Source organism: Pteronotus mesoamericanus, unplaced genomic scaffold (genome assembly GCF_021234165.1).
Source record: "Pteronotus mesoamericanus isolate MK-2021 breed Mesoamerican mustached bat unplaced genomic scaffold, CSHL_Meso_final contig_1176, whole genome shotgun sequence".
NCBI classification, from domain to species: Eukaryota; Metazoa; Chordata; class Mammalia; order Chiroptera; family Mormoopidae; genus Pteronotus; species Pteronotus mesoamericanus.
Window position 1 is genome coordinate 130,538 of NW_026555035.1, and position 27,630 is coordinate 158,167.

A 27,630-nucleotide genomic window follows, 5' to 3' on the forward strand; every position below is an offset into this window, starting at 1 on the left:
TACATGCATGCATGTATGTGTACTTGGGTGTGTCTGTGTGTATATATGTGTGTCTATGTACACATGCATATGTGTGATTATGTGTATGCACATGAAACTGTGTGTCCATGTGTCAAATTAGACTAAGGGGCACAGAGTCATTTCAGGGGCATAGGGGCTCCCAGGTTGAAGAGAAAGGCTCATGGACAGGCAGACAGGAAACAGAACAGGAAATATGGCCAAGGGAGAGGTTGACATCAGGATCCTGTGGAAACAGATAGCCTGAGCTAAAAGTGCAGATATATTAAAAATGGGGGAAGAGTGCCACAGGGGGCATATTGTTCAGAAGTGTGTTTTATCATCAGGGAAAGGGCAGGCCTGGGGCAAGAGCTGAAAATGTGCAAGGCAGTTTCAATAGCCATGGTAGTGTGTCTAAAATTCAGTTCTGTTACATGATTGCTCTCAAAGCCAGGTGTATGTTGGGTGGTTGTGGTGTCACCAGTTGTGTGTAGGAAAGCTAAGGCTGATTTCCAAGATTCATGACGTTCATCAGCCAAGCTTTCTTTCAAGTAATCAAAATGCCAGTATCAGTAGGTGCAAATACCCTAGGTCCTGTGTGAATGCTAAAGCGGAGCCTGGGCAAGGTAAGGTGGCAGGGTGAGGGATGGAAGGCAGGCGGGCCTTGAGGTGTTCTGAAGGCAGAAGGATGTAGAAAACGAGGATGGGTATGGTAGGGGGAAACGGAAAACAAGGGATATCTGGAGTGTGGGGTGCCCAGAAAAGAATCTAGAAAACAGATGTGAAAGTGAGATGGTGTGGGCAGTAAGATAGGCAAAGCCCAGAGGAACACAGAAAAGAGGGTGAGAGGGGAGGGTGCAAGAAGAACGGAGCAGAGAAATGTGAAAAGTGCCACTACCTAGAAGAAAGGATGTCTCTCGAGGTGAGGATATATCTTATAGAGGTTGGGACTACTTGTTCACACTTTCATTTAATTTTCATACTAAAAGGGGCCTCAGTCATAGTTCATGCTCTTAAAACTGTAGGTCTAACAGGTTTCTTATGGACAGCATAGAGACTTGTTCAAGTTTACACCTTTCCTCAACCAAGGTCTGTCTTTATTATTATTGTTTTTTTAATCCTCACTAAAATATGTTTATTCATTTCAGAGAGAAAGAAGAGAGAGAGAGAAATGGGGAGAGAGAAACACCAATGTGAGAGAAACACATCAATCGGTTGCCTTGATGATGGCTAGAATGAGCCACCTCTGTATGTTTCCTGACCCGGAATCAAATCCACAACCTTTTGGTGTAAAGGACAACACTCCAATCAACTGAGCCACTTGGCCAGAGCCAAGGTCTGTCTTTAAAGTTCTTGGGGGATTCTCTGCAGCACAGGACTTCATTTTTCCTTTGTCCCAACCATAATTTTACTTTAGGACTTCACGCCCCATTGAGTATTTTGTGGCTGATTGATTGTGCTATCTACTTCCTGGCAATGATTTTATGTCTGCTCCTCCATTTCGTATTGAGTCAACCCCTGAAATTTGGGAATGCCCCATAGCAGCACCAAGGGTCTGTATTTATTTTACCAGATGGGGCCTGGAGTGGGCCCCCATCTCTTCAGGCCAGTGCTAGTGTGTGGGTTTGACTTCATGCGGGAAAGATTTCATAATGCAAGTCCCGGTGATTTTGAGAGTGTGTTTAATATAGCTGGAGGGTGAAACAAAGTAAAACTTACTGTTGGAGAAGTAATAGGACCCAGCCTGGGCAGAAATATTGTTAACTCACTGAGAAATAAAAGTCACAGTAAAAGAAGTGTGTCAAGGTGGGCTACTATAGCTCACTGGAAGGTCTGAGAAAAGGGGAGACTTAAAGAAGTTTCAGGGGATAAGCTGTGGACAAGCTACTGCTGTCCATTGATTGCTCCCCTGCTTATAAGTCTTGTGGAGAGCCTTCGAGTTTCGGAGAAAAAGTGCAGAGGTACAAGGTGTGCCTTAGCAAGAGAACACAATGAGTTGTTTTCCTGAGACGTTTTATATTTCTTTGTCTTGCAGGGATGCTAGGGGAAGTCTCAGAGGATGTTACTAACAGTGTATCCATCAGCTTGCCAGATGTTTCCTTTCAAAATCGTGGCCTCCACTGATTGGTTGATGCCAGGGCAGGGCGGTCATTACACAAGGCAGCTGGTCTTGATGACACTCATGGCACCACTTGTCTGGTTTTGCTGCCTTTCTAACCTGGAGCTGAAACACAACTGAATTTTATAGTATTTGATGAAGGTGAAAACCTCATTGTCCTGAGGGCTTACTGCTTAAGGGCTGTTCTCTGGCCCTCTTTTTAGTTCCATTTCTAAGGGGCTCTACAGCATGAATACTGACAAGCCAGGGGAGGAAAGATAATGAGAAGGTATAAACTGCACACCGAGGGATATGAAAAGTCAGAGGGTGCGGTCCTTGCTTTCCCTATATGTCCTAATGCCAGGCCCTGGGGCTCCTTTCTCAGGCGCCCTTCTGCACCTGGTCTGTTGTTCTTGCTCTGCTCATGTGTGTAACTGCCTGCCGCATTTATGTGGATGTGTGTGTAATTGTGTCTCTGTGTATATATGCCTGTGTATGTGTTTGTATGTATATACATGTCTATATATGTGTGATTATGTGCATGGATGCGTAATGGCTTTTTTGTGCCTGTGCATGTCTGAATGTATTGAATTAGGATAAAGGACGCAGAGAGGCAAGCCAACTCCTGGCGTTCAGAAGCTTGCAAGTTGAGAAGTGATGCACTTGGACAGGATGACACAGGTCAGTGGAAAGGCATAAATGAAGAGGGAGTTCACAGAAACAGGACTCTCGGGAGACAGAAAGTCTGGACTGTATGTATCAGGCAGTTGTAAACAGGAGGGGAGGCTTTTGTTCAGAAGTGCAGTTCTTATCAGCAGGAAAAGGGCAGGCCTGGGATCAGAATATAAAAATGAATTGCAGTTTGCAGGCCCAGGGAAAAGCTTCCACTGTCTTCCAGGCTCTCAGAGCCAGCTGTGAATTGAATGGTGGTGGCATCTCCAGTTGTGTAAAAGAAAACTAACGTCAGTTTCCGAGCTTCAGGATGTTCATCAGCCAAGATTTCAAGTTAGCAAATGGCAAGATCTGTAAGTGAAACTAATTGAGACCCCATGTGGAGTCTGAAAAAAGCCTGGGTGAGGGGCGGGGTGGGAAGACCTTGGAGTCTTCTGAAGGAAGAAAATCATTAATAGCAGGGATGGGTGTGGCAGAGGGAAATAGAGGACCAGGGAGACCTGAAGTGTGGGGAGCTCTGAAAAATCGAAAAATCTGAGTTATGAAAGTGAGGTGATGCAGAGAACCAGGGTGGGCAGATGCCAGAGGAATATAGAAAAGAAGACAAGAGGGGAGAGGGCAAGATGGAAGGGGGAAGAGAATGAAGAAACTGTCCCTACTCTGAAGAAAGACGTGAATCTCAAGGTGCGGAAATATCCCACAGCGTTTGGGACAACTGTCCACATTTTAATGTTTTCATAGAAACAGAAGCTTCAGTCATATTTCATGCTCTTTAAACTGTAGGTCTAAGATTTCACAACAAAAGTCCTGGTAATTTTGAGAGCATGTTTTACCTGGGGATAGTGCAGAAAGAACGACTTGGGATGCAAGGAGCAACAGGATACAGCCTCCACTTTTTCACCCCCCCACCCCGCCCCTCATTTCTGGTGATCATTAAAATGTCCTCTCTATTTATGCTTCTGTTTCTGTCCTGTTTGTTTGCTTAGTTTGTTTTTAGATTCAGCATTCATAGATATGCATTTATTGCCATTTTATTGTTCATACTTTTGTTTTTCTTCTTTTTCTTAAATAAGTCCCTTTAACGTTTCATATAAGGCCTTCAATAACGCCTTGGTGATGATGAACTCCTTTAGCTTTACCTTGTCTGGGAAGCACTTTATGTGCCCATCTATTCTAAATGATAGTGTAATCTTGGATGTAGATCATTGCTTTTTAGGCCTTTGAATATTTCCTGCTGGTCCCTTCTTGCCTGCAAAGTTTCTTTTGAGAAATCAGCTGATAGTCTTATATGAACTCCTTTGTAGGGAACTCTCTTCTTTCCTCTTGCTGCTTTTAAGATTCTCTCTATCTTTAATCTCTGGCATTTTAATTATGATGTATCTTCGTGTGGCCCACTTTGGATCCAATTTATTTGGGATTCTCTGAGTTTCCTGGGCTTGTATGTCTATTTCCTTTACCAGATTGGGAAAGTTTCCTTTCATTATTTTTTAAAATAGATTTCCAATTTCTTGCTTTTCCTCTTCTCCTTCTGGCATCCCTATGGTTCCAATGTTGGCCCTTTTGGAGATGTCCCAGAGTCTTCTTAAACTCTCCTCATTTTTGTTGAATTCTTGTTCCTTCATTTTGTTCTGGTTGAATGTTCATTTCTTCCTTATGTTCCAAATCGTTGATTTGAGTCCCGGCCTCCTTCCCTTCCCAGCTGGTTTCCTGTGAATTATTCTTTATTTCCCTTAGTAGAGCCTTCATTTCTTCCCTTATCCTTTTGCCATAGTCAATGAGATCTTTGAGCACTCTGGCCACCAGTGTTTTGAACTGTGTCTGATGAGTTGGCTGTCTCTACATTGCTTAGTTCTGTTTCTGTTCTCTTCCCTCATTTGGGCCATATTCCTTTGTCTCCTGATTTTGGCAGACTCCCTGTGTCTGTGGACTAGGTAGAGCTGCTTTGATTATGTTTTAGCACGCCTGTTAAGTTATATGGGGCAGAGCCTTGGCTATTCACCAGGGTGGGGCAACTGTGGCTCTATGTGGGGGGGAGAGGTCAAAGAGGGGGCAACACCATTGCTGGCTGACTCCTGGAGGTTTGTCTGGCCCTTGCCCCATTCCCACTTATTTTACCCACTTCCCATGTGCTACTGGTGCACCTTCGGCTGCTGTCCTGGTTTGGTTCCCAGGGTGGGTTTGCCTACGTTCCAGACCCTGCTGAGAAACTGGCAGTTTCTTTTGCTGCCCCAGTACCTTCTGGTTTACAGCCAGAATTAGGGCATACAGCCAGAATCTTTTCCCAGGATTAGAACTGTGGGCTGCCCAGTCAGGCCTGAGGCTGGGCTTGCTCGCTAACAAGGTGTCTCCGTGATTTTCATCGACCACACAAAATGTGGGGCTGCCTGTTCTGCCGGCCACTGCCGCCTCTCTGCCTCTCTCCCTTCCCACCCCCAGCTCACCACAGCCACACTGTGTCCTCTCTGCTCTGATTTCCTGTCTCTGCCCTTCCTACTCGTCTGGATATAAGTTCTTTAAATTCTTGGTTGTCTGACTTCTTTACAGTTCCGGGTGTTTTTCTGGATGATTGTCTGGCAGTTCCAGGTGTTTTTCATTTTTAAGTTAGTTGTGTTCCTTCTTATGGTCGTGCAATGAGGCGAGGTAAGTCTACCAGTCTACCTATGCCTCTCTCTTGACTAAAAGCCTGATCCGCATTTCTTTTTTTTTTTTTAGCCAATATTTCTTTTTTTTTTAAATTCCTTTTTCTACTTGCTGTTCTAATCGGCTGTTTTTCCCTTCCTTATGTTCCAAATCATTGATTTGATTCTTGGCTTCATCCACACTACTGTTGATTCCTTGTAAATTGTTTTTTATTTCAATTAGTATATTCTTCATTTATGACTGGGTCTTTTTATGCTGTTGAAGTCTTCACTATGTTCCTAGAGCATCCTTATAACCAGTGATTTGAACTCTGCATCTGATAGATTGCTTATCTCCATTTCATTTAGCTCTTCTGGAGTTTTGATTTGTTCTTTCACTTCAGCCATGGTTCTTTATCTCTGCATTTGGGCAGCCTCCCTGTGTTTGTTTCTATGTATTAGGTAGAGCTGCTTTGACTCCGGGTCTTGGTAACGTGGCCTAAAGTAGTAGGTGTCGTATAGAGTGCAGTGACACAGCCTCCCCTATCACTCAAGCTAGGTCCTTGAGGTGCATCCTTTGTGTGGGCTGAGTACACCCTCCTCTTACAGTTGAGACTTGGTTGCTGCTGGCAGGTGAATGGGAGGGATATACCCAGGCCAGCCAGCTACAAGGACTGGCTGCAACCCCTGACCACGAACCTCCCTCCGCCCTCTGTGGAGGATCAGCTGTGCTTGGGCCCTCTCCCCAGTGCAAGACTTACTTCAGCAGGGCTCTGGTGCCCACTGAGTTAGCCCCTTGTGTTTGTCACTTGTGAAATTGGTTGGGTGGTGGTGCTCTGACATGGTCTGTAACTGCCCACTGGGTGGGCAGGGTCTGGCGTTTCTCAAGTGTGCAAGCCAAGTCAGCCACCACCTTTATTCTATTTGGGGCTACTTGGCATAAGTAATAAAGCAATATGCTGATGGCTGCTACTTGTGCCGGGCTTGGAGGTGCCCACGCAGCAGCCAGTCTTGGGGGCATAGCATCACTTGTCTGGCTTTGCTGCTCTGGGCTGGAGCTGAAACAAAACTGCAGACTAGATGTGTCTGATGCACATCTGAACATCATGGTTTTTAGGGCTTATTGGTTAAGGGCTGTTATCTGACCATCTTTTTTCTTTTAAAGATTTTATTTATTTTTAGAGAGAAAGGGAGGGAGATGGGGAGGGAGAAAGAGAGGGAGAGAAACATCAATGTGTGGTTGCCATTTATATGACCCCAACTGGGGACCTGGCCCGCAACCCAGGCATATGCCCTGACTGGGAGTCAAACTGGCAACCCTTTGGTTCCCAGGCCAGCACTCAATCCACTGAGCCACACCAGCCAGAGCTGACCATCTTTTTATTTCCACTTCTAAGAGAATCTACAGCATGAATATAGACATGCCAAGGGAAGAAAAATTGTGGGAAAGTTAAAATTGGATGACCAGCAATGTGAAAGGGCAGAGGCTGAGGTCCTTGCTTTCTCAGGTTTTCCTGTTAGAAGGCACCCAGGGCTTCTACTCTTGGTGACCTTCAGTACCTGGCCTGTCATCCTTGCTCTGGTCATATTTGTCTAGTTGCCTACTACAATTACATGCATGAATGTGCTATGGTGTGTGTGTGTCTGTGTCTATATATGTATGTGTGTGTCTATGCATATGTATATGTGATTATGCCTATGTCCTGTGTAAGTGTGGGTTTGTCTGTGTGTCTGTATGTGTTGAGCTAGTCTAAGGGACTCAATGTTGCAAAATCCAGGCAAACAGGAGATTGCACGTCGAAGAGTAAGTCTAAGTCTCAAGAACACAGGACACAGAATATGGGAAAGAGGGAGGATGACATCAGGACTCTGGGGAGACAGAAGGCCTGAGCTTAGGGGGTAAATATATTCAAAACAGGAAAATAGCTATGCGGCAGCGGGGGTATTGTTCAGAAATAAATTTCTTATAAACAGGAAAAAAACAGGCTTGGGACCAGGATAGAAAACATGCTATGCACCTTCCAGACCCAGAATAGGGTTCCTAGAATCCAGCTCAATTGTGCAGTTGCTGTCAAAGCCAGGTGTGGGTTAGGAGATGTGGCATCTCCAGTTGTGTGTAAAAAAGCTAATGTCGATTCCTAAGCTTCACGATGCTCATCAGCCTAGTTTTCAAGTTAGCAAAATGCCAAGATCTATAATTAGAACTAATTGAGGTCCCATATGGGGGCTAAAACGAAGCCTAGGCAAAATTATGGGGCAGGGAGAGGGATGGAGAATGAGAAGACCTTGGAGATTTCTGAAGGCAGAAGAATGGACTCGTAAAAAAACAGGGATGGGTGTGGCAGAGGGCAATAAAGGACCAGGAGACCTGGAGTTTGGGAAGCACAGAAATGTCTAAAAAATCAAGATAAAAATGAGGGGGCAGTGCTTGTGGAGGGTCAGGATGGGCAGAGCTCAGAAGAATAGAGAAAAGCAGGGGAAACAGGGCAAAATGAAAGGGGGAAGAGAATGAAGAAAGTGCCACTACCCTGAAGAAAGGGGCGAAGCTTGAGGTGAGGAAATATGTTTCAAGGCTTGGCATTACTTGTTGACATTTTTTTTTTTATGTAATCAGTGAGAGAGAAAAGGAAAGAAAGAGAGAGAGACAGTGATGTGAGAGAGAAACAGTCGTTGCTGGCTGCCCATACTGTCGCTAGATCCTGCAACCTATGTATGTGCCATTGTTGTAGGTGGGGAGGGAGAGACCCGAGTCTGAAGGCCTTCCCTCCCTGCCTCAGTTCTTGTCCTGCCCACAAGACACAAATTCAAATGAGAGACAAACACGTATAGTGGAAATGAGATAGTAATTTTATTTATGAAGCACACAAGCACAAAGCCACAAGCAGGCACCCGGCTAGTCTAGGTGCCCCACATATAGAGAAAAAAAGCTGTAAGCTTGTTCTGTACAGTTGAGCCAAGGCTACAAATGGGTACTTAGCTAATCTAAGTACCCCGACCATTGGGGTTCAGGGGTTACAGACCTCAGCTGGCTGCTAAGCTCCCCTCCTTCTTCCCCTTGAGAATAATATGCAGCTACAAAGGCTTTATTTCTCAGTTAGTAAAGGTTCATTGTCTTAGTTTGTGAAATTGTCACAGAGGCCCCCATTCCCAGCTTAGGCCTCCCTCCTCCTCCCGTGCAATTCTCGCTTGTGATGTTCAGGACACCCAGCAGCAGCGATCTTAGTAAGATTGTTACAGAGGCCCCTTTTCTCAGCACAGTCCCAAGGACTCCCCTCTTGCTGTGGTATTTTGTTTGCAATGCTTGGGACACCTGGCAATTTTATGAAACCGAGCTCAGGACTGCTGAGTGAATTGGTGAGACAGGTCTTCCTTTGGCTTCTAGACTCCTGTACGAAGTGCTTTGTTAGATCAGGATGGCGAGGGCCCTGCTTTCACTCCCGCTCTGGCCGCTCATTCCTGGCTGCTACCTAACATTTCTCCCCTCAAGTACTAGAAACCCAAATCTTTGGGGACTTTGGGCGATGACTGCTCTGACTGCTTCTTGTTGAGAGGGGGCGCTGTTTTGGTTTGGGTTCCTCTACTTGCTGACTGTGGACTGGAGGCGGCGGCCATTAGCGATGTCCTTCTCGGGGCCCATAATAAGAGGTCGAAGAGAGTTGGCTGCTTTTCCTCAAAGTGGGGGTGGGCTGGAATTCCCAAAAAGTTATTATCTTGACCTGGAATTGCTGTGTCCTAGAGGGGAAAAATTTGACAAGAAGTGGAGTGGAGTGGAGGACCTGCAGCTTTATTTGATAAGCATTAAGCCTAACAGGGATAGAAAGTTTCCTTCTGGTGGCCACGCTGGGCATACGGACAACCTGGTGGAAAGAGTGTCAGAAATATGAGAGAGAAAAGTACATTACAGCCTAGTTACTGTGTTACTTATTTGTAACAGGTTTTTGTTTCCTTGAAGAGGAGTTTGAAGTTCTTTGACGGCTCACAGGGGTAGGCAGTACTGTCCTGCTGTTTGGAAGTCCCGAAAAAGTGGGCTTCCTTTACAGCGTGACTTTGGAGTGATGTATCCAGCTGGAGAAGCTAGGGACCTTGTTGGCTCTCAGGGAAGATGTGAGAACAGGAAGGGGTCCTTCCACGTGGGTTGCAGTTGAGAGCTCGAGGAACTATCTTGCCAGACTTTTACTAAAACCTGGGCTCCGGGAAATACAGTTGGGTAGTTGCATGTAGTCAACATTGAGGCAGGCCGAAGTACCAAACGGTGGCTTGGAACCGAGCTCCTGTTTGGTAGGCCTCTAGGGAGGAAGCCTCCGTGTCCAGCAGGAGTTCTGAACATAGAGCAGGTCAGCCATATAGTGTCTCAAAGGGAATGAATATTAAGTGGGCTTTGGGGGCTACCGTTGTCCGGAGAAAAGCAATTGGCAAAGTTTCTTTCCAGTTAAGAGAGGTTTCATGTGTGATTTTTCTAATGGCAGTTTTTAGGAAGCGATCGGCCTTTTCTACTTGTCCTGATGATTGTGGGTGCCAGGCACAGTGGAGACTGTAATCTATTCCTAAGGCTTTGGCGACTGTTTGGACTGTGGTGGAAGTAAAGGCTGCCCCATTATCGCTTTGTGGTGAGCAGGGTAACCCGAACCTAGAAACAATTTTGCGTAGGAGCTTTAAGCTACCTCCTGAACCTTTTCAGTTCAGGATGGAAAGGCCTCTATTTATCCCATAAAGGTGTCAATAAAGACTAGCAGGCATTTCTGTCCTTGCCGAGGTGGGCATTTGGGTGAAATCTATTTGCCAATCCTCCCCTGGATAAGATCCCTTACATTGGACAGGCTGGGCTAGCGAAGGCTGAATCATTCCTTAGGGGTTTTTAAGAAGGCAGGTGGGATATGAGGATACTGCTCGGTCAATTGTCTTGGACAGTCCTATTCCCTGAAATACCCTATCAAAAAGGGTGGCTAAAAATTTCCTTCCTTGGTGGGTTGATTCATAGAAGGACTTAATAATTTTCTATTGTATATTCTGTGGTAGAGTTAAATAGTTCCTTGTCTGAGCCATTCTGAAGGGAGAAGTTGAAACCCCTTCCGTGTTCCCCAAGACCGCTTCCCTTCAGTATAGGATGGAGTGGGTAGGGACATTTCAGCAATGAGAGCTTCTGTCGGGCTGGACTCCTGGGAGCTCTTATATCCTGCAGGACCGCCTGCCTGGCAACGGCAGCTGCCCGATGATTGCCCTTGGCTGTCTCAGCACGCCCTCTCTGATGCCCCTTACAATGAATAACGGATACATGCGGAGGCCTCAGAAGAGCCTCAAGAAGATCTAGGATTTGGGGCCCATATTTGACAGGGCTGTCCTTGGTGGTGAGAACTGCCCTTTCTTTTCAGATGGCTGCGTGAGCATGCAAGACTACAAAAGGTATATTTGGAATCTGTGAAAATGGTTGCTCATTTTTCCTCTGTCAGCATAAGCGCTCAGGTTAGGGGGTTAGAGCTCTTAATTGCACTCATTGGGCTGAGGAGTTAGGGGTAGTGCCCATGCCTCTGTGGCCTGGTGAAGGGAAACTACTGCATACTCTGCCTTCTTTTTCCCTCCAGAACAAAACTGATGCCATCTGTGAGCCAAGTAATACCTGGGTTGTCTAGAGGCTGATCACAGAGATCGGGGTGAGGGTTAAATGGAGGAGATAGACGGTTAGTGAGAGGAGATAGGGTTTCAGAGAAGGAGTGGAGTGGTAAGTCCTGCACTGAGTTGGGAAGGAGAGTGGCAGGAATTAGGGTCCCCCAGGCAAAGAGAGTTACATCAGGATGTTCTAAAAGTAGGGCCTCATAGTTTAAGAGGCTATTATCTGAGGGCCAGTAGTGGCCCTTAGTTTGTAAAAGTTCCAGGATCCGATGACTAGTACATGCCTGAATCGGAGCCCCAAGGGTTAACTTAAAAGCCTTTTCTAACAGAAAGGTGGGGGCCCCAACAGCTTGAAAACAGGACAGCCCCCCATGAGCCTGGAGTCTAGCTTCTTAGATATGCAGGCCAGAGGCTGTCTAACTTCTGGGTTGAGGACCCCAGGGATATCCCCTGCCTTTCCAGTGTGCATAGTTGGAAAGGTTTGGAACGATTAGGGAATCCTAGGGCTGGGGCCTGAGTGAGTAGGATTTAAAGTTGATTAAAAAACTTTTGTTGATTTAGTCCCTACTGTAAAGGGTCTGAATTTTTCTGGCCCTGAGGCTATCATGAAGGGGCCGTGCTAGGAAGCCATAGTTAGGTATCCAGATTCTGCAATACCCAGTTAAGCCGAGAAAGGCCCTCCGTTGTTTCTGGGTGCTAGGTGCAGGGAGCTGGGTGATGGCCTGGACTCCACCTGGGGAAAGGCCCCTTTGCCCAGGAGCCAGGACCAAGCCTAAACAGTGTGCTTCCTGTTTCACCAGCTGAGCCTCGGGCTTGAAACTTTATACCGCCACAAAGCTAAGAAATTTAATGTTTCAGTAGTGTGCAAGATAGATAGTTCCTGATTTGTGGAGCAGATAAATAAATTATCTACATACTGAAGGAGTGCCCCATTCTCTAGCTGTAAGTCAGGTAAGTCCTCAACCAGGGCCTGACCAAATAAGTGGGGGCTGTCTCTGAATTCCTGGGGTAAAACACTCCAGGTTAGTTGTTGGGACCGTCCTTCAGGGAGTGTCCATTCAAAGCAAAAAGAAATTGAGACTTTACATGTAACAGGATTCAAATTATGTATCCTTGAGAACTAATACAGTAAACCTTGCAGGATCTGCAGGTATCATCCCTATAAAAGAAACTGGGTTGGAAACAACAAGGTGTGTTAGAATTACTCCTTCATTAATAATTCTTAGTTCTTGGACTAGTCAATAGGAGTTGTCCTTTTTCCTGACCGTTAATGTAGGAGTATTACATGGGAAATTAGTGGGTTTGAGTAACCCATGAGAAAGGAATTCTCATGGGTTACTCAAACCCACTAAGAAATGATAGGCTGAATTATAGCCTTGCTTCAGGGCTTTTGGGTATTGTTTCTGGTGGGGAAATTGTGAGGGATGTTTAAGATAAATGGGGATTGGGGTAGCATTTTAGCCCTACCAGGGACCCCGGTGTCCTAGAACTCTGGGTTAATTTGGCCCTGCCATATAGCAATAGGAGGGTTTAGATGGCCTTCAAGATTTGGATAGGTAGTCTCAAAATAGGATTCTCACCTATAACTATTGTGGTTCCTAATATTTGGAGAAGGTCCCTTCTGAGACCTGAATGCCCAAACCCTCTCTGCTAGGAAAGCTACTCTAAGAGAGGAATAAGTGAAATAATATCCGTCGCAGAGACAGCCTCAAGGAGGAGTGAAATTCTTAATAGTGGGCTCTCCTGCTACTCCTAGAATGGTGTAGGATCATGAGGAGAGGGGTCAGGAGAAGGAAGTAAGGACAGAGTAGGTGACCCTAGTATCTAATAAGAAAGTTACTGTCCTACCTGCCACATCCCAATGTACCCTGGGCTCCAGTCCAGTGATAGTGACTTCTTGAGGTGGAGTTTCCAATTGTAAGACCATTGCAGCCTCAGGCCCAGGGGCCCTACGGTCCCAGGGACAGAGGGGGCTGCCCAATGGCCTGCAGTCCTGTATTTGTATAGCAGGGCGTTTGAGGGGGCTTCTTATAATTAGGAAACTTTGCTTGATGCCCCACCATTCAGCACACACAACACCTAGGGTCTTACGGAGCAAGCTGTACAGGGCCAGCAGGATGTGACTGAATGTCCCGCAAGTGCAGCTAAAACATGGGCGTGCTATTCTCCTACCGTTTCTCCTTCTCCTGAACCCTGGCTTCCCTGTCTCATTGGAGGGCCGGATTGTGGACAGGAAGGTGCCTATGAAATGGCCATTAGATGGCACTGTGGTAAAAGTTAACTTTTGTAGCACAGGTCCCCTTTGCCCCTTAAACAGAAGAATACTGGTATATATGGGATGTCTGACCACCTGCCTACGCATTAGCAAAAGACATTAAGTTGGAAGGAATATGGTATTGTGATTTATGCTTCCATATATTGGCAAAGATATCCCATCAGCTAACTTATACTGAGAACAAGCAGTGTTGCAAAAAAAAAAAAAAAAAAGGGCTTCTTTAGAGTTTAGAGTTGGGGGTCAAACTGCAACCAGCTGGAAAAGATACAGCCTAGGGGGCTTCGGTCTGGTATGGACTCCTGATTCCCCATCTGGAAGAGAGAAATACTCTAAGGTTAGAGAGCCTATATTTAGGGTATAACCTCGAGAGCCTCAGCACTGGGACCCGAGACCCTGCTGTAGCCAGAATGGATGTCTCCATTCTAGACAGATGTCAGTGTGGCTGGACGGGCGAATGCAACAAGCTAGAGAACCCAGGAATCCAGGGGTGTAGCCTTTGAGTCTCAGAATTCTGGAACCTGAGACCCAGCTGTATTTACAATGGACATCTCCATTCTAGATGGACCCTTCCAGAGTTTTTGTCCCTATCTTCCTTTGCACCAAAGGAAGGAGTCCCCTGACACAGCTGTTACCTGGCTTTGCCTCTCAAGGGGTACCAGTAGGATCCGGAGAAGGGAAAAATATGAGGGATAGGCAGCGGTGAGACTACCTTATAAGGGAGGGGCAAGATTGTCTGGCAAATTTGGGTAGCAATGAGGTTACCCCTTCCCTTGCCTGGCTTTCTAGGGGCTGGGTGTCCTGAACTGTCATATGGCTTAAAGCTGCGACTGACAAGTGAGCCTTTGTTTCCATTGGATAGTGGCTTTTGCTCCTCCTCTGCCCTGTTACAATTGTTCAAAAAACACTGATGGCTATTTCTTTTGGTTGCTTAATGGGTGAATGTATTCCCAGAAGTGCTTGGCCCTTAGCAGACTTAAGGATGATGTTTGTACTTTTGCAAAGCCTTAGATAATTTCACTGAAAAGTGGTAGGGTTTTATTCTTTCCCTGTTGTCCTTCATTTGTCCTAGTTCAGTAGGTCTAGTTATGGTCCTGACCTGGGATTGTATTTCCCCCTGGTTGATGTGGACTGTTGAGCATGATGACCAGCTAATTTATTTTATAAACCCTAGCAGATCCCCTTTGTGTTGTCGTTGTTGTTTGCAGTGCAACAGTGGGAGAGAATAATCTCTAAGTTACTCCAAGTTAGGTCATAAATCAGTGATTACAACTGACAAAGGATTTAGCTTTTTATAACAACATTTTGAAATAATACCAAAAATTGTAAGTGAAAATGAAACAGGCTGAGAAATTAATTTGTTTGTCCTTAACTGTCTATTTTACCTGGGGTTTCTACTGGAAATAATGATTGGCCTTGGAAAATTAAAGGGAGTTTTTTATTTGTCATTAAATTTGTCTGCCATTTATCTATGTGCATTTCCTTTTCTAATTTCTAGTTTTTCTCATTCCTATTTTCCTTCTTGGGTTTCTTACTCTAATGCCCTTCGTCCTATATGTCTCTTTCCTTTATTCTTTCTCTCCCTATTTCACTTCCTCATTTCCTTCTTTTTGTTTCTCCCCTCCCCCACCACAATTCTTCTTCAACTTGCACAGACCATCACTTCACAACACTGATTAGCCAAGCTTTCAAGTTAGCAAAATGCCAAGTACTGTAAGTGAAACTAATTAGGCCTCATATAAAGGCTGAAAGAAAATTCTGGGCAAGGTGAAAGCTGGAGAGTGGGAAAAACCTGGAGTGTTCTGAAGGCACAAGAAGGTAAAAAACAGGTGGGGCCCTGGCCTGTGTGGCTCAGTGGTTGGAACGTCATCCCATAACCAAAAAAGGTTGTGGGTTCGATTCCTGGTCAGGCACATACCGAGGCTCCTGTTTCATCCCCAATCTGAGAGCAGGCGCAAGCATGTGTATTCCTAGTCCGGGCACGTACGAATCCAAGTCCAGGCGTAAATCCCTGTTCTGGGTGCATATGGAGGCAACCGATCAATGCTTCTCTCACATCGACATTTCTATCTCTCTTCCTCTGTCTGTAAAAAAGCAAATGAAAATAACCTCCGATGAGGATAAAATAACAGGGTTGGGTGTGGCAGAGTGGAATAGAGCACTAGGGACACCTAGAGTTAGGGGAGCCCAGAAAAATCTAAAAAATTGAGATGTGAAAGCAGGGTGGTGTGGGGGGCCAGAATGAGCAAAGCCCAGAGGAACACAGAAAAGTGGGTGAGCCCTGGCTGGTGTGGCTCAGTGTATTTAGCACCGGCCTGTGAACCAAAGGGTCACCGGTTCGATTTCCAGTGTGGGGCACATGCCTGGGTTGCAGGCCAGGTCCTCAGGAGAGGGCGTGTGAATGGCAAACACACATTGATGTTTCTCTCCCTTTCTTCCTGCCTCTCTTCACCTCTCTAAAAATAAATAAATAAAATCTTTTTAAAAAAGAAAAGAGGGTGAGAGGGGAGAATGCAAGAAGAAAGGGGGTAGAGAATGAAGAAAGTGCCACCACTCTGAGGAAAGGGGTGAATCTCCAGGTGAGGAAATATTCTACAGCAGTTGGGACTACTTGTCCACATTTTTAAAAATATAGAAACAGGTCTCAATGATATTACATGCTTTTTCAACTGCAGTCTGACAGGCTTCTTTTGGTTAGCATAGAGACTTTTTCAAGTGCACAGCCTTTCTCAACCAAGGTCTGGCTTTATTATTTTTAAAATTTTTCCCCAAGAAAATTTATTTATTTTAGAGAGAAAAAAGAGAGAAAGATGATAGAGATAGGGATAGAGATAGAGATGATCAAGATATAGACAGATAGAGATAGTGATAGAGATAGAAATAGAGGTACAAAGATAGAGATAGCTCTAGAGAAGAGAGAGACAGAGACAGCAATGTGAGAAAGAAACATCAATCGGTGGCCTCTTGTATGCACCCTGATTGGGGACAGAACCCACAACCTATGTATGTGCCGTGACTGGGAATTAAACCTACAACCGTTTGGTGGACAGGATGATGCTCCAATCATCTGATCCACCTGGCCAGAGCCAAGATCTGTCTATAAAATTTTTTTGAATCCTCTGCAGGACAGAGCTTCCTTTGTCCCAACCACAATTTGTCTCTTAAAAGCTTCTTACTCAATGAATCTCTTGTGGCCGATTCACTGCAATGACTTCCTCGTAGTGTCCATTTTATGTCGCTCCTCCCTCCAATCCAGGAATAACCCCCTCTAGCACCAATAATTTGTAGTTATGTCACCAGATGGGGTCCAGGCCTGGAATGTGTCTGCCTCGGGGTGGCAGAAGTGTGTGGGTTCTTAACTTCATGCAGAAGAGATTTCACATATCCTGGTGATTTTTGAGCATGTTTAGTACGTGGGGATGGTGAAACAAGGGAAGTGCTTAATGTAGAAGAAGCAAAAGGAAGGAGACTAGGCATGGTTTTTTGGCTCTCCAGAAACCTTGTGGGATAGAAGTGAGCCTAGGTGGGGCTTCTTCAGCTCACTGAGCAATAGAATTCATGGTAAAAAAAAAAAAATTAGTGCGTCAATGAGGGGTTGCTGTTAGCTCCGAGGAAAATCAGAGGAAAAGAAAGCCTTAAGACAGGTTCAGGAGTAAGCCCGAATGGGCTGCTGCTGCTCGCTCTTTCCCTGTTGCAAGTCTCATGAGGATTCTTAGAGTTTAGGAGAAACTGAGTGTGAATACAAGGCATGGGCAAGCCTAGCCAGAGCGCTTCATGGATTATATGTCTTGAGATTTTTTATCTTTACCTCGATGGCGGGGATGCTAGTGGAAGTCTCAGGTGTGTCATTCAATATTCTGATTCATCAATATGTGCATAAAAAGGCATTAGGGTTATTTTCTGCTTAGTTTTATTTTCAAAGAACATCACTGGACAGGGACCAGAACTGAGGTCATCCTGTCCTGGGATGGTCTGAAATGTCTAAACCATTTGTTCCAGACTGTTCCTGGTTAGAAAAGGTAAAACCATCTGATTCCTTAGCTGGCTGAAATTGCTCAAATTGTTTGGCTTTGTTTAATGATTTTGTTGCAGTTTCCTTTATTCCATTTATCAAGGAATTTCCCTACCTTCTTACTCTCCTGCAACATTTACAGGGTTCTCTCCTGTTCTTGATACTAAAGCAGAAGGTTTCCAAAGCCTGCTCAGAACTTCCCTCCAGACTTTCATCCTTTGAACTTCAGCGCCCTCTAAACCCCATGTAAATGCAATGTCCTGGTACCTCCTGCCCCATGGAGACATTTTTCTGGCCCCTCATGGGTTCCCTCCAGGTCAGGAACCACCCCCAGCCCCCGACCGCGGTCAGAGCGTGGTGCAGAAACTCACCTCAAAATTAGAAGGAAGTATCCTCAGAACCAGTCCCAGGATTGCATTCTTCTGGGGCGATCCTTCATCTTCTCAGTGTCAAGGTTGTCTTTTTTGTCAGGGAGACAGTTAGTATTTCGATGATAACAAAGTTCAGAATCAAAATTTTGCACCAGTGGTTGTTGAGGCCACAGCTGAGGAATCAATCCAGGCTGCATAGACAGGAATTTGTCTTCCTGAAGATGATTATTATAACGTATGAAATTCTTATTTTGTAATGAAGCCGTAATCTCCTCTGTTAATTTCCCAGGAAGTATCATCTAATAAAAAATATGTCAGGTTGTCTTTCAAGAATTCACAAAGATTGCGTAGACACAGGCGGTGTTCCTAAGGAAAAGTTAAAGCACATGGACTTTTTCTATTTGGCAAAGCATCACCTTTCCAAAGAAAGGTGAAAAAAAACTTGATGCTTTTTAAAACATTTCCCAGTCTACTGGGTGAATGCTAAAATTACCTTTCTGAGTACAACTTGCAGTATATCCCTGATGAGACCTGGAGCCAGTGGGTCTAAGATGATCAGGACCTGCTCCATTCCATTTGCAATTAGTTTCTCTCTTAAGAAATTCCATATGGGCGTAGATAGACAAGTAGCCACCCATCTTACGACGTGCAGAGAAGCTGCAAATTCTTCATTTTCCATGGCCTTGTCCTTGCGGATTTCAGTTCTAACTGAGCGACAGGAGAGTCACATGCTGAGAGCTAACCCAGACCCTTGAAACACGCAGGAGCTGATGAGCATGCGGCTCAACCAATGGCCGTGTGGCTTAGCCAATGCCCAGTGCCCACTTGAGGTCCAATGTCACTTCCGCCGTCTGGGTCTGGTGCCACGGGGCCAGCGCCGGCGGCGGTGAGGCTCCTCTACGGTGCTGGGGGAGCATGGAGCAGTTCAACTATAGGAGCAACATTTTTTATTATGAACATTAACAATTTTGAAGTTGTTTTAATGCTGTGATAGGCTAACTAATGCTCCCCGAAGAGCTGGCTTTTGTCCCTGGAATGGGTGTCCCGCCCAGGAAATGGCGGAGGGGTTGGAAGCTCCAAGGAGGGCGCGTGCGCGGCAGGGGCAGTGTGGCCGCCACTCCCGCCGGCACCGCCTGACTCAGCGGCTTTCCCCGCAGTAGGGGTTCCTGCTGGTGGGCAGTGTCTTTAAAAGCAGAGTACGTGGTGTTTTTGATAAAAAATGGCATGACCGCGGTGCCCGGCCCTAAGTATACACCTGATCTCACCCCGAGTGACTTGTTTCCCCAGGTTAAAAAAAGTCCTCAAAGGGAAATATTTTGTCAATGAGAAAGTGCTAAAACAAAAAAGGTAGAAACACTAAAAGGCATCAAAATTAACAAGTTCAAGAAATTTTGTGCAGTGGAAAAAGCATCTCAATAGGTGTATTATATCAAATGGAGAGTACTTTAAAGGTGACTGACATTTTAAAATGTAAGAGTAAATACATTATTTTTAATAAATGAATTTTGTATGTGTGGGTCCCCGACTTACTTTCTGTGTTTATTTCATCAATTTGGTATGTTTATCTGAAACAGAGTTCAAAAACAGGACACAGAAGTTGAGAAATAGCTTCTCCCATGTGAGTTGTCTTACTTTTCGCTCATGATGGCTGCTGAGCACTGGATTGAGTCCTAGAGCACCTGCCCCAGAGCGGGTAGCCGACACCCGATGCGGGCAGCAGGGAATGGCACGGGAGGTCGGGCTCCTGCGCAGAGTTGGGATGAGAGAATTATAAAGCTTGGGAAGGGTTTGGGGTGGTGAATAGGTGTGGGATTAAGTGAATCTACTTTTGCCATGGAGAAGGGCTGTTATAAAGAGGGACTTAACGATGAGGCTGAAGAACCTGAGTTGGGGGGATGGACCTACTATTTGAGGGAGGAGCAACCAAAATTGCTTTGATGAAGTTGAGCATGGGTTCTTCCACACTGGGATGGGTTTAGGAAGGGGGAAAAGACAAGGTCTTGAAAATGCATATTAGTGTTGAGACATTAAGGACAGGAGGGAGCCCCAGATGTACAGGCCAATAGGGGACATGGGACAGAAGGAAAGTGGGAGAAGATGAGCCTCCAGTGGGGTCTGTGATTCTGTACAGTGAGGAGGAAATGGAGGACTGAGGGCACCATGAACATAGGAATCCTGACCCAAGGGTGTTTGGGCACTTGAGTCAGGAAGGGAGTTTGAGTGTGAGGAAGCCAGACCAGAAAAAAGGACTGGGATAGCAGTCGGGGGAGGGCGGTGAATGCGGAGCAGGGAACCAAGTGCACAGCGAGCCGTTTCCAGAGTGATGCCGAAGTGCTGCAGTATCTACCTGTGACCAGGTTGGTGCGTGCAGCTTGCTGTAAAGTGTGATCACAAGTCAGACATTTTCAGAATCTCTGGGTGCACTGCAGAAAAACAATGTGTTGCCCTTTAAGGAGGCGTGGGGCTCTGGATCTGAGGGTCCCTGTTTGGGCGCCAGCTGAGGTAGAGCAGTCCTCTGGCCCTCAGAGTATGCTCTGGGTCGTCACAGATGGGAAAATAAAATAAGTCATCCCAGACACTTTTCTCTTGGTCTGAGAGAGGAAGGAGGTGGCAGTTCCCTCTAGTGGAGAAGGCTCAGAGCCCCTGTGCTCGATGACTTTTATTGAGAACCACATGCGCAGGGGTATACAGCATCAATGCAAAAGCTCACCAATCAATGTTAAAAGGCTATGTTTATAGAAAACAAACAGAGACCATAGATAACAACTGAAGGAACACGAGATTTGGCTCAGGTCAGGGTCAGTGAATAATGTAAATTTCCTTCCCAGCATAAGCCAGTTATCATAGGTTTTGAGGGAAAAACAAAGCATGCTTCAAGGAACTTACTTCTAAACCTGATTTCCCCCCAGGATCCACCTGATGCAGACTAGGGCTGTCTCCAGTATTGTTTCAAGCCAGAGCCATGTGGATGGGGCTGAACCGCCAAGAGATAAGGAGACTTCTTTCAGATAGAATGAGGACTCCAGCCATATCAAAGCCGAGGGGTGAGGGTCTTTTTCCCCTTCTCTGTGTTCCTCCAAGTCCCTCCCATGATGGCCCCTATGCGACTGTGCTTGTCTTCAGTTGCCCCTGCCATCGGGGTCTTACTCACCACTGACTAACCAGCCATTCTCCAGGGCCGGGCAGGGTGATGTGAGGGAGGTAGGGGCTGTGCCCCTGCCAGGGGGGGCAGGTTTTGTCCCCTCAGTGACCTATTTTCCCAAGGCCTCCTTGCTCAGCTCCAGCCTTGGGACCCTCTCGCCTGCTGGCGAGGCTACAGTCCCTGAAACTAGGTGGGATGGTTTTCAACAGCCCTTCTTTTAAAGTCTTCCTTTATTCCAGTAAAAAATCTAGCCATTTCCAGGGGATTTGTACATGAGTGTGTTAGGCTGAATAGGAGCTTGGACAGGTGGGGGAATTGTGAATGGGTCAGGGATTAAAGTGAAGAATCGTTTTGGAGTACGTGGTCCCTTTTCTTTCTTTGTTGACTTGTCAGAAGGGACTTCTGTGAGTCCACAGAAGAAAGATGTGTGTCAGGTCACATTCCTGGAGTGGCAGGTGTCAGTGGTCTAGGCCACGTATTTCTGGGTAATTCAGGAGGTGACACTTCCATTTCTGATAGATGCTGCTCTCCCTATTTGTCCTTATGTAGGCGCATGTGATAGAACCCAGGTCATGATGAAGAGTTCTGGCTTCCTGGTCACATACAGCCCACGTTCAGATACTCCATGTCTCCTGAAACCTAGAAGCAGGTCCAGAATGTTGGTCTATTGCTGTGGAAAACATGGCCTCCCTCCAAACCTTGGAAGCCTGCATATAATTCTCTTATTAGATCCTAACAGAGGCTTCACAAAGCAGTTTCACCCTTCTAACATGAATTAGATGGAGGTGCAAGTGCAGTAACCTGTTCTTTACTCTGGAGAGTCAATCCAGTATGGCCCAGACTGTTGGAGCCATAAAGCCTCATAGATGTGGCAGATCCCTGGATGGTTGCAAATGTGGATGGTCCTACAGCTCACGGAGCACCCGCACTTTGCTTAAATTGCTGATCACTAGGGGTGATTCTGTCAGTGGTATCATTTTCGTCAGTGGATGCTGTTGTGCTCACTGACATGGTTGCTAATCATCAAGGAAGACACAGGCCACGTGTCTTACTAAGGCATTCAGAACACTTGCCATTTTTTATTCAGATAGTCTGATTATCATATTGTCATTAAAATAATGGACTAGTGATTTTCAACCGGTGTGCCATGGCACACCGTTGTGCCACAAGAACCTTTAAAACATGCAATATCTGACTAGTCAGGGGCACTGACCTCTTTTCCTTTAGATCATCATATTAAAAAAATGCAACAGCCCACATAACAATAGCTGTAAAGTGTGAATGAATCAAACTTATACCTAATATCTGGTTAGATCAGCCAAAATTATATATTTTGGTGTGCTGCAGAATTTTGGCAATTAGTTTATGTGAGCCATGAGATGAAAAAGGTTGAGAATCTCTCACATTGTGAGGAAGTCAGTGTGATGTCCGGCAGGTTGTCCAGAATCCTGTGGACTACGCAGATGTAGAGCGAGAGACCGTGAATGTATAGCGTTGTGGGTGCCATGTAAACACAGACTGTTGCTGAACTACTCCCTGGTGAGTTTTGGAAAGAGTGTGTTTTCGGATCAAAACCTGCATAGCACATATGTGAGGGTGTGTGATTATCTGCTCTAGTTTTGATACAATGTTTGTCACAGCAACTACAAGTTTGGTTTAAATTAAGTTACATTCATGCGAATGCACTGTTATTTACCATTATCCATCTGTATTTTGGAGATACTAGACTAATGAATTAAATGGGGATATAATGGGAACCATGACCCCTGTATTCTTCAGTTTGATGGTGGCCCTAATCTCTGCCATTTGCCCTGGGATGTGATATGTTTTTCTTTTACTGAATTATCAGTAGATAGGGATAGATTGACACAGAAGTCTTCACCAAACATTTTGTTTTTTCTTTTTTAAAGATTTTATTTATTTTATTTTTAGAGCGATGGGAAGAGAGGGAGAAAGAGAGAGAGAAACATCAATGTGTGGTTGCCTCTTGCATACCCCCTATTGGGGACTGAGCCCGCAACCCAGGCATGTGCCCTGACTAGGAATCAAACCTGTGACCCTTTGGTTCGTAGGCTGGTGCTCAATCCACTGAGCCACACCAGCCAGGGCTGTTTCTTCTATAATGATAGCTTTTACTTACAGGTCAAGGAACCAATGTGAGGATTCTCTTTTCTGCTCTGGACATCCATTCTAGTCTACTTGGAGCTGGGCAAATGAGTTCCAGGTGGGTCAACAGGCCCAGTGGGACCAATGTGAGATTAATGTGGGCAAGGTATCTATGATTTTTTTCCTTTTTATTTATTTTATTTCAACTTTTCTTTTTTAAATTATTGAAAATTTGAATAAATTGAAATTATTTTTATTTTTTAATTTATAAATCGTGTTTATTCTATTACACTTGTCTCAATTTTTACCCCTTTACCCCCCTCCACCCATCCCACCCTCACCCCTGACTCCCACAGTTAATTCCCACTCTGCTGTCCATGTCCATGGGTCATTCAGACCTGTTCTTTGTCTAGTCCCTTCCCCTTCTTTCCACCATTGTCCTCTAAGTTTTTTGTTCCTTTTATGCTAATATTCTAAATAGGACCCCTGGTTGTGCTTTGAGTCCCCAAATATCATGCCAACCTCAGCTCAATGTCAAAACGCCAGGAGCTGGCTTTACTCATAGTGTGAATATCAGACATAGGACAACAATTTCATGTTCCACCTGCAAAGAAAGTTAACATCTTGGGGTTTTAGGTGATCTACCTGAAAACAAAAGTGCCTTCTTGAATAAGCCTTCCATACCTACTTAAGATTCATCCAAGGGGCTCAAACTTTTTGGGTAAAACATATGATGGGTATTGACTTGTAACTGTTTCTTTTTTTTTTACATTGGGGCAAGAAATTAAAAAATCATAACCCTATTTTGATGAGATATGCACTTTCATGTTTAACACATTATTCACAATAAGATAAAAATAACACATGATCACTAATGTATGGATAAAAAAGATGTGGTACATATAGACAATGGAAAGATATTCAGCTGTGAGAATGCACAATAACTTTCAATTTTGACCACAAAGATGGGCCTTGAGCACATTATGCTACCGGAGGTAAGTCAGACAGAAAAGGACCAATACTGCATGATATCCCTTATGTGTGAAATCACAAAAGTTAAACCTGTAAAACACAGAGCAATGGTGGTTACCAGGGGCTGTATGGGGTAGGGAATAAGAACAATGCTGTTAAAGTACAATTTTGAAATGAGTAGTAAACAAGCCACAGAGACATAATGCATATTATAATGAATGAGACAATAATATTGTACTTTATGTATGTAATATGTAAATATTGCTACCTGACAATCATATGACAATATATAAATGTATCAAAGTAACATTTTTACTTCTTAAAATAATACAATGTTATATGTCAAATTTTTTCAATTAAAAATATTGAAATCCTTGGTTCATGACCCATTATCATTAACAGTCCATTAATGGCCTGCCTTCCTCTTTTAGAGTATTACTTACTTAACTGAATTTTTATGTTTTACTTGTATATTTGGAAAGCAAACACAAAATGCACCTTCTTGAAAGATCTCCAAGGGCTGGATTGGAGGTATGGCTCTCACATATACACGCAAAACGTTGTTGCTACTTCCGGGATGAAAAAACGAAGAAATGGACACACTACATTGGTCTTAAGCCACAGCCTCTCTGCAGCCACAGCCTTCGTAGCAACCTTCTTAGGCCCCACCGGCTCCATGACCCAAAGCGCCAGGAGAGGCACAACCAGCACCTCACAAAATCATTCCCCTCTTCTAGGCCTCACACTCTCAATATGCTGTCAGTCTGCAATCTCTAATCCATCAACATACCTGTGGTTGTTCTACAAAGTATAGATAGAACCCCAACACTCAGGTCCATCCCTCCATCTCTCCTACAAGGGGGTTACTGCTGCCTCCTTGGCCCACTATATGTCAATCTCTCCAGGTAGGACCTGTGAATTCTTAGAGATGAATTCTTTTAAAACCCAAGTCAGGTCATCTTTCTTCTGCTCAAAGTCCTCCTGTCACTCACATCTCAATCCCACCCAAATCCAAAGTTTTTACTACAGCCCACAAAGTCTTACCATAGTGCTGCTCAAAGTGCTGGTGTCAAAAAACAAGGAGTCTTCACAAGAAGGTCAAGCATCTCAGTGCCTTCGTCAAGAAAGTCTTGCAGTGAAGAAAGTGTCGGCTGAAATAAACAGGACACTTAGGGATGTGGTTGGTCTACTCTCTGTCCCAGTCTCTTTAGCTCCTTGCAGATGGCCCTTTGCATATCACTGGATGTGATAGGCAGGACCTAAACAAACTGGTCCCTGCCCACACTTCTAATGTCTTTCTCCTCATTCCATCTGTTGTGGCCACTTCCTGAACTCTCAACATGGCAAACACCCTCCTGCCCCAGGGCCTTGCACTGGCTGCTTCCTCTTCCTGGACTAATCTTTCTGCAGAGACCCAGGTGACCCCTTCCTCCCTCTTCTCACTCAAATGTCACACTGTTAAGGAGGATTTCTCAGACCATCTTATGTAAAATAGAAAGATGCCTTCCAACCCACACACTCCCTATCTTTTTCATTCTACTTTGTTGTCCTGTAGTGGACTTACCACCAGTTGAAATACTGTTTGTTTATTGCTGGGTTGCCGCTCTCTCTCCACCAGCATATCAGCTCCGGGAGGCCCGGGGCTGCCAGGTTCACTTCTGTGTCCCCACTGCCACTGTCGGCCTGTGCAGAATGTGCGCTCATTGTTCAAAAGGGAACTCACTCACCTGTGAATAGTTGCACACTGGGAAGTAAGTACATTCCCTTCAGTTTAACTGACTGTAAAATGAGAATAATTCCAGCTCTGTCAACATGTAGGAATCATGTAAGAATGAGCTTCCTTCCTGGTATCCATTGCTATGTAACAAAAGACCCCAAACTTAAAATTGCTGCATGTCTGACATGATGAGAAACCTGAAAATGACAAACTCCAATCATGGTACGTGGTCAGTTTTTGCACAAGGTACGGAAGACCCAAAATCTGTGAAGTTCTCTGGGGAAGGGATGCTGGGGACACTTTGGAGGGTCTGCCCTTCTGACCTTTTATGCCTTCTCTTCACTGCGTCTCTGGAATGACCCTGGGAGACCCACTCTGTTCTCAGAGTGAGAACAGGCTCTGACTGGGGCTGTCACTTCACAAGGCACAGACCTCGGTGGGGCTATTCTGTCATCTCTGTACTTACCTACACACGCTCCGTGGATTAGGCCATGGATCAGTGTTGCTTCTTTTACTGAACACCGTGACTCTGTGATACACGCAAGGGGGCACGTGTGGTCTTCTTCCTCTCGTTGCCATTGCTACAAGATTTTCCACTTCCTCATGAAAAGGCACATTTATTAAAGGCAGGATCATTGTCTATGGAACGTGATCTTGATGTTTTGAAAAGCAAAGTTCAAAGTTCAAAAGGCAATGTCTATACAGTTAATAAGGAGACACGATCATTTCATTTTTTATAAGCACAAGCTCATTACTTTTAGAAAACTGGGTATTGAATTTTTAAATGGACATGATTATTTTATTATTTGGAAACAAACAATACAATCTTATTTTAATAGATGATTATTAATTATAAAGGACAAAGGTGACCTGGCCGAGTGGCTCAGATTTTTGGAGCATCGTCCCATACACCAAAAGTTGGAGGGTTCAATTCCCAGTCAGGGCACATACCTAGGTTGTAGGTTTGGTCCTTGTTTGGGGCATGTACAAGAGGAAACCAATTGATGCTTTTCTCTCATGTTGATGTTTCTCTGTTTCTCTCTTCCTTCCTGTCTCTGTAAAACCAACAAACATATACTCAGGTGAACATTTTTAAAAAAGGTAAAAGTGTCATTTATAGAAATGGGTCATTGTATTTTTGTAAAAATATTTTTATTAAAGATAAGGCAATTATGTTTAAAGCCAAGGTGATTATAAAACAAAACCATGAATGTTACTTTATAAGCTAGTTTATTTAGTAAGTATGTAAAAGTTCATAGCACCTACACATGAATAAACAAAACATAACCAAGCTAAGACCTGAGTGACTGCCCAGTCAGGAGACGGTGGGCTGCCAGCACTCAGCAGCCCCTCTGTGCACAGTCCTGGCCACACGCTCCCCCCTAGAACCCAGAAGTGACAATTCTGTGAATTTATGGTCATTTCCCTTTTTTATATACTGCAGAATTTCCAGCTACACTAAATCTAGTGATTGGGGTTTAGAGTTTGTCTTCTCAACTCCTAATAATGCATATCATACTCCAGGTGCCAACTTATCTCAAATCTTTTACTCTCTATTAAGTTGTAAACATCAAGCTCATTGCAGTAAAGCAGGAGTCATTCTTTTTTTTTCTCCTTAATTTTATGTTTATTGTGGTAAAATATACATAAATAAAATCAGCCATTGTAACCATTTTTATGTGCACAATTCATTGGCCTTAAGTACATTCATAATGTTGTGTATCAATAAGTACTATTAATTTCCAATGTGATTTCGTTTTTTAAACATTTCAATACAATCTGGTTGTGCAGATATTGTGCTCAATTTGTAAGCAGTAATTAAACCACAATCTTTGTTACTGGTTTGTAACATATCACCTAAAAAATGATACTGTTTTTAAACACTTTACCACCAACTGATTATATAGAAGGGAGCCTTCTTTCCCAACACAGATACAGGCAGGGTCTTGATTAGCAATTGAACACCTGGTTTAAGAAGAGCATTGACTCTTCCTTTGACCATGTCATTAGTCTGTTAGGGATACCCTTATTTAATCCACGAGAAAT

At 44.6% G+C, this 27,630-nt stretch overlaps 1 long non-coding RNA gene across 1 annotated transcript; it reads left to right on the top strand.

Annotated features, from left to right (window-relative positions):
- Positions 1–2,929: 2,929 nt before the first annotated feature.
- LOC129077690 (uncharacterized) lies at positions 2,930–27,175 on the top strand. Its single transcript, XR_008529887.1, has 4 exons — positions 2,930–3,120; positions 20,557–20,691; positions 22,932–23,061; positions 24,350–27,175. It is a non-coding gene; the product is annotated as an uncharacterized LOC129077690 (long non-coding RNA).
- Positions 27,176–27,630: the final 455 nt, after the last annotated feature.